At 38.6% G+C, this 6,259-nt stretch overlaps 1 pseudogene; it reads left to right on the forward strand.

Moving 5' to 3' along the window:
• The window catches only part of LOC113600205 (60S ribosomal protein L31-like), a 254,519-nt pseudogene extending 248,770 nt beyond the window's left edge, over positions 1-5,749 (forward strand).
• Positions 5,750-6,259: the final 510 nt, after the last annotated feature.

The raw sequence follows: 6,259 nt of genomic DNA on the forward strand, positions 1-6,259 counted from the left end.
GTCTCTTAAACCACAATTCAGCTCAACCCTTTGACATCTCATAAATGAATTCATGTAATGCTCTTCTGACTTGGCAACTTATCCCAAACATGTCTTCCATGGTATTACAATGCTTGAAACAAAATCCTGAAATAGTTCTTCCATGGATTCTTGCTGAACTGGTCAAGATAAGCATGAAAACTACCTGTTTTTAGGTCTGCAAATTCAGCTCAAGGCTTCTTTACTTATTTATCAGTATGGGCCTGCATTTTGCATACTCTGCAAGATTTTATTGAGTGTACTGACAATATATTTGTTACTTGAATATATTCTACCTAAGTTCAGCCTATTTATCTATCATCTATCTATCTATCTATCTATCTATCTATCATCTATCATCTATCTACATACCTATCTATCATCTATCTATTATCTATCTATCTATCTATCTATCTATCTATCTATCTATCATCTATATTCCTCTTGTATTCATATGTAACAAGTTAACATTTCCTCTATTTTATTGTTATAATGCCAGTACTGTAGCTCTTGGACTTTAACCTATCAGGTGGAAGGGGCCACATCATAAATGCTTCTTGTAAATGCCCAAAGTCAAAGCTGCTGCCTCAGTGCTGGAAGAATACTTGGTGGTGATGACTTGATCAATATCTTCAGGACACTGGCCCCTAGCAACATTGCTTAAACATTTTGCATTAACTTGGCTTTAAGTGTTCCAGCTTTCTTTGCTCAGTAGAGCTAATCAAAGAGAAACATTCAAATGAAAGCTAAAAAATTGTAGAGAAAAGTTATTCAGTACACTTCACAAACAATACATGAGACTGCAGCTTCATCTTCCTTTTCTAACACATTTATTATGATCAGAACACAACCTTTCTCTGGATGTCATTTTCAGCTGATGTGTCACAGCATGAAAGAGTCTGAAAATTGCATCTCTTCCCATTCTTAGCTTGTTACAGGGCAGGAGGAACAGAAGAGTGAGGGATCTTGTGGCTGTGATTTATACATGAAGAGTAGGGGTGGTTTTAAGTCCCTAGGACGACACTTAACTCTAAGATTACCTGGAAACTAAACAGGAGAAGGAAAAAAAAAATGACAGGTTACATTATAAACACAGCCAGTATCAAATAAATTCTGAAAGATTTCTCCGGAAATGCTGCTGAAATTCAACTCAAACCTTTATTTATTTATCTGTTTGATTTTTCACTGAGGCTGAGGCTAGAAGAAGCAAAAAGACAAATAGCCCACATGGTATCTGTATTCGAGAACTACAGAGAACCAGGCAACCTAATGAAGTTCATATGTCCAGGAGAAAATCCCCTTTGAGCCACTTCAGATCTTGGGAGATGCCCATCTTCCTAGGCCTTGACATTAAAGTCCTCTGAGTGTGAAACTAGATCTAGTTGGCAGGATAGAGCAGCAAATGACATTTTGGAGACTGGCCTAATCTGACGAACAGTTAAATCACATTCCTCTGATATTTGCCTTTCCAAATATTGTCTATGTTCAAGTCAAAATCAACAGTCAAATTGTGAAAATGTATTGGTTTAGAAATGAAATGACCTCTAACATGAATTCATACAATCCCTCTGTTCACTGAATCACTTTTCTAGAATTCTCCTTATGTCACCTGAAACCTCTTTTCCCTCTAAACCACCTAGAGTTCTCCCACTCTACTTCCTACCTGGCTTTCCATTTATTGACTAACCAGAATTATTCATGCATTTGGTGCTATTTTTGCTTCAGGGTTACCCAAGTTAATATGTATGCAATTGTGACTTACTTGTAGTTCTTTGGAGTTTGATAAGTCAGAGGCAAATGCAGAAGCAAAGAGGTGAGGGGACTTCTAAGGAGACAAAAAGTTTACTGCAACTTCAAAGTAAGGAGACTTTCATTTCACTGGGGAATGGAACCAGTTCCTATGAAAATATCAAGTTTGCTGGAATCAGATTCATGAAGGAACTAAGATTAAAATGCCTCAAATTGTACTTTTAAAGAAGTGAAACATCAAGAGGAGAGATGTGTGCATTACTCATGAAGAGGGGTTGTTCAAAGGTGTGTGTGAGGGAGCAGGTGGGAAGACTGTCACAGCCTAGGTATAAATTCCAATGACAAGATACACTTAGCCAACACATCAGAAGGCAACCCAGGAAGGAGACTGAACAGTTAGAACTTGGGGTCAATAATCATTGATCCAAATATAAGTGTATAAACCCACACACATATATGTCTACACATACACACACACACACACACACACACACAATAGAGTAATATTAGTAATACTAGAATTATCTAGAATATCACTAAAAGGAATTGAACAAAATATATACTCAAACACACTAAAGACCAATCAAAATAGAATTCTAAAAATGTTCAAGTGATCACAGAAGAAAACAGAAATGAAAAGCAGAGAGATAACAAATAAAACAAACAAAAAATTAAAATAAAATAAAAGGGTAGACTTAAGTCCTAAGAAATCATAATTACATTAACTGCAAATTATGTGAATACCCAATTAAAACATAATTTTGCACAGTGGATTAAGAACATGAATCAACTATATGCTATCTACAAAGAAACTCACTTCAAATACAGCGATATAGGCAGGTTGAAAATTGGAGGATAGAAAACGATATATCATACAAACATAAATCAAAATAAAGCAGGAGCGGCTATACTGTATCAGATAAAGCAGAGTTCAAAGCAAAGAAAATCACTAGAGACAGTGAAAGGCATTATAAAATGATGTACCCTCTTCCTTTCTAACCAGGGCCCAGCAGAGTGGTTCCCACAAAGAAGTGTGGTAAGAAGAAGGGCCCTTCTGCCATCAATGAAGTAGTGACCAGAGAATCCACCATCAATATTCCCAAGCACATCCATGAAGTGAGTTTCAAGAAGTGTGCCCCTTAGGCACAAAGAGATCTGGAAATTTGCCATGAAGCAGATGGGAACTCCAGATGTGTGCATTCACACCAGGCTCAACAAAACTATCTGAGCCAAAGAAATAAAGAATATTCCATACCATATCAGTGTGCAGTTGTCCAGAAAATGTAGCAAGTATGAAGATTCATCAAACAAGCTCTATACATTAGTTACCTGTGTACCTGTCACCACTCTCAAAAATCTACAGTTAATGTGGATGACAACAAATCAGTGTTGCCAGTGGCAGTCTTTTGGCTAAGTAAGGCTTTGTCCTTTGTGGGGTTTCATTCCTGACTAGATAATAATTAGCTTATTCTTTGGTCCTCATGTACCAAAGAGTACATGGTCCTTTGGAGATGGTTCTTTGGTCCTTTGGAGATGAACATAAAATGGAGGTTAAAAATGATAATTTCTTTCATAAATACTGTTTCCTTGTCAATATCATGGCCACGAAGAACATCATACTGCCATGATAAGGTCATGGAATCAAGGAGGCTGAGAACCCATGTCATTACTGGGTCTCAGGAAAGACTGGCACACTGGTAATATGTTGTTTAGGTCACTGTAGGCCTGGAGAAGTGGAAGGAAGCTGACAGATCTGGGAGGGGGGTAGTTAGTGGGAGGTTTGGAGGGGTGAAGGTTGAGTGTGCAGTGCTGAACCATGGGAAGAAGTTAATGATTGCAAACCATGAGCAAGCAGGAGCTCTGCAAATTCAGGCCATTTCTCAGTAGATTTTTTGAAAAACAAGTGCAATCTTGTCAGGAAAACAAGTGTGTGCATATTGGAAGTACAGAGCAGGGTGTCAGGAATATTGGACAGAACAAGATAATATGTAAGTAATTCTACCTTGGCTTCACTCGCCCTCACAAATCAAAATGGACCCAGCTAGCCAAAACAGCTGTGATGGCTCAGTGAGTGCCTGTTACCAAAAACACTGCTCACATATCCTGCCCTACATGGAGTGTTCCAAAGCAATCTGAATTCTCTCCATTTTAAATTCTAATTATCCCCTGGGGAGAAATGATGATCAGTCCTCCCCTTTGCAAAAGTGGGATGCTGAGGTGAGACATAGGTAGATAATATTAGTAGAATTTTTTAAAGTTTATTTATTTACTGAGAGAGAAAGGGAGAGAGAGAGAGTGCAGGAGAGGGACAGAGAAAGAGGGAGAGAGAGGATCCCAAGCAGGCTATGTGCTGCTGCTCGAGTTCAGCTCGAACTCACAGACCATGAGATCATGACCTGAGCTGAAATCAAAGGTTAGATGCTTAACCAACCAGGTGCCCCAGTAGAAAATTTTAAGGGGAAAGTTAAAATACCATCACTTCCGACTCTCATTCTTTTTTTTTTTAAACTGAGTTATAGCTGACATATAACATTGTAATAATTTTAAGTGTGAAACAGTAATTTGGTCTATGTATATATTGCAAAATGATTACTTCAGTAAGTTTAGTTTGCATCCATCACCACCCATAGTTACAAACATTTTTTTCTTATGGTGAGAACTTTAATGATCTACTCTCTTAGCAACTTTCCAATACACAATAAAGTGTTGTTAACTATAGTCACCACCTTGGACATTACATCACTAGGAATTATTTATCTTATAACGACAAGTTCGTACATTTGACCACCTTCGCCGCATTTTGCCCTTCATTCTTCATTTATTTCACCCTTCATTTATCCTTCATTCCTAAGAGAGTTATAACATGATCTCAGGAACAGGATGAAGTTCTTGAGCTCACAGAGGGGCTTTGGTGGAAGATGGCTGGGGGAACTGGGCTGGAGAGACTCCACTATTCCTCTCTTAATTTTTAGAGCTACTCATTCTGAAAATATTTTTCTATTTACTCTTTATCAAAGATATTTTTCTATCCCTAAGAAACGGGTCTGGGGATGCCTCCCTCTCAAAAGGAACCCACAACCAACATTGAGAAATGACCAGAACGGGGCTCAGGGAAAAGGGAACATTAAGCAAGCTCCTTGGACAGTTTTTGGCCAGGCCATGAATTAGAGGGACAATGAAGGTCATATAGATCTAGAAGCATGATGGGAGAGCAAACTGGAGACTTGGGAACAGAGCTCTAGTCAATGGCTACAGGGGGCATTGCACGGTGGTATGTATTCTTGGTATTTACCAAAGGTAGATCACCTCATGTAGCCATTTGAGGATTGAGGAATTAGAGTTCTAGGCATCCCATTTCTACCTTGAGTCTCTACTAATGGGGTCTAGGAAGGAATGTGGGGCTACCTGTATGAAGTATACTAGGTAAGCACTGTGGTGATTTTATCTGATGTTCCTTCAACTTTCATATAAATGGAGTCTGAGGTCTCAAAGCAGCAGTATTAACATATGGAGGCTAATGCAGAGAGGGGGAATGTTACTTCAGTGAAGCGTCAACATATTCAAATATTCTCAGAGACTGTAAATAGAGAAAAACTGACGGGATGGTCAAAGAGACTTCTATTGTTGATAGTGCCTTCTTCTGGAGGCTATTCTTCAGGCACATTTCCTGATGTCTCAATATCAACTGAGTATAACACTTAAAATTACTCCCTAGAGAACTGGGTAATCTCATTACTCTGACTAGTGTCCAGTTGACTTTTCGTTTTTGGTTCTTCATGAGTATGGAAGTGTGGAGATGACACTGGTTTGTTAGCTGAATGCTGTGAGGACCTGCCTTTCTCCTAGAGAGGATAGATGTGTGTGTACTTAGGAAAATGTTCTCCTCTTAAGAGTCCATCCTCTCTCTCTCTCTCTCTCTCTCTCTCTCTCTGTCTGTCTCTCTCCCTCTCTCCCTCTCCCTCTCCATCCCCCCCACCATATATATGTTTCTCTAAATGTCTCCAATTATAATGCCATTCTCCATGAATTTCTATCAATAAGTTAAGACTTTTTATTATGTAGACTATACTTTATAATGGTTACATAGATATATTATGAAATAAATGACTATTGTGTAGATTAGAAGATTAGAAACCAGGGACTTCACAAAGTTAAGCAATTTTTATTAGGTTTCATGGCTCAATTGCTTTCAAGTGGAAACATGGAGCAGATCCCAGACCTTCTGGCTCCAAGGGATTGTGTCCAAGAGACATGACAATTCTATTTGCACAGTGTCTGGCACATTGTAGGTGTTCACAATATATCGTTGCGGAAATGAATAAATGTCTAGAAGTCTTTGGGTCATGACCTGATTACCTCATTCCTTTTTTCTTTGTTTTGATCTGCTGTGTCAGCCTAGACAGCTGCTCAGTTTTTCTCATGACAAAGTCTCTCAGTCACCTTTTACCCCCTTGGGGACTTTCTATAGTTTCTCCATCAAGCTCTTTACTAG

This window comes from Acinonyx jubatus, chromosome D2, assembly GCF_027475565.1.
Source record: "Acinonyx jubatus isolate Ajub_Pintada_27869175 chromosome D2, VMU_Ajub_asm_v1.0, whole genome shotgun sequence".
Taxonomy (NCBI): domain Eukaryota; kingdom Metazoa; phylum Chordata; class Mammalia; order Carnivora; family Felidae; genus Acinonyx; species Acinonyx jubatus.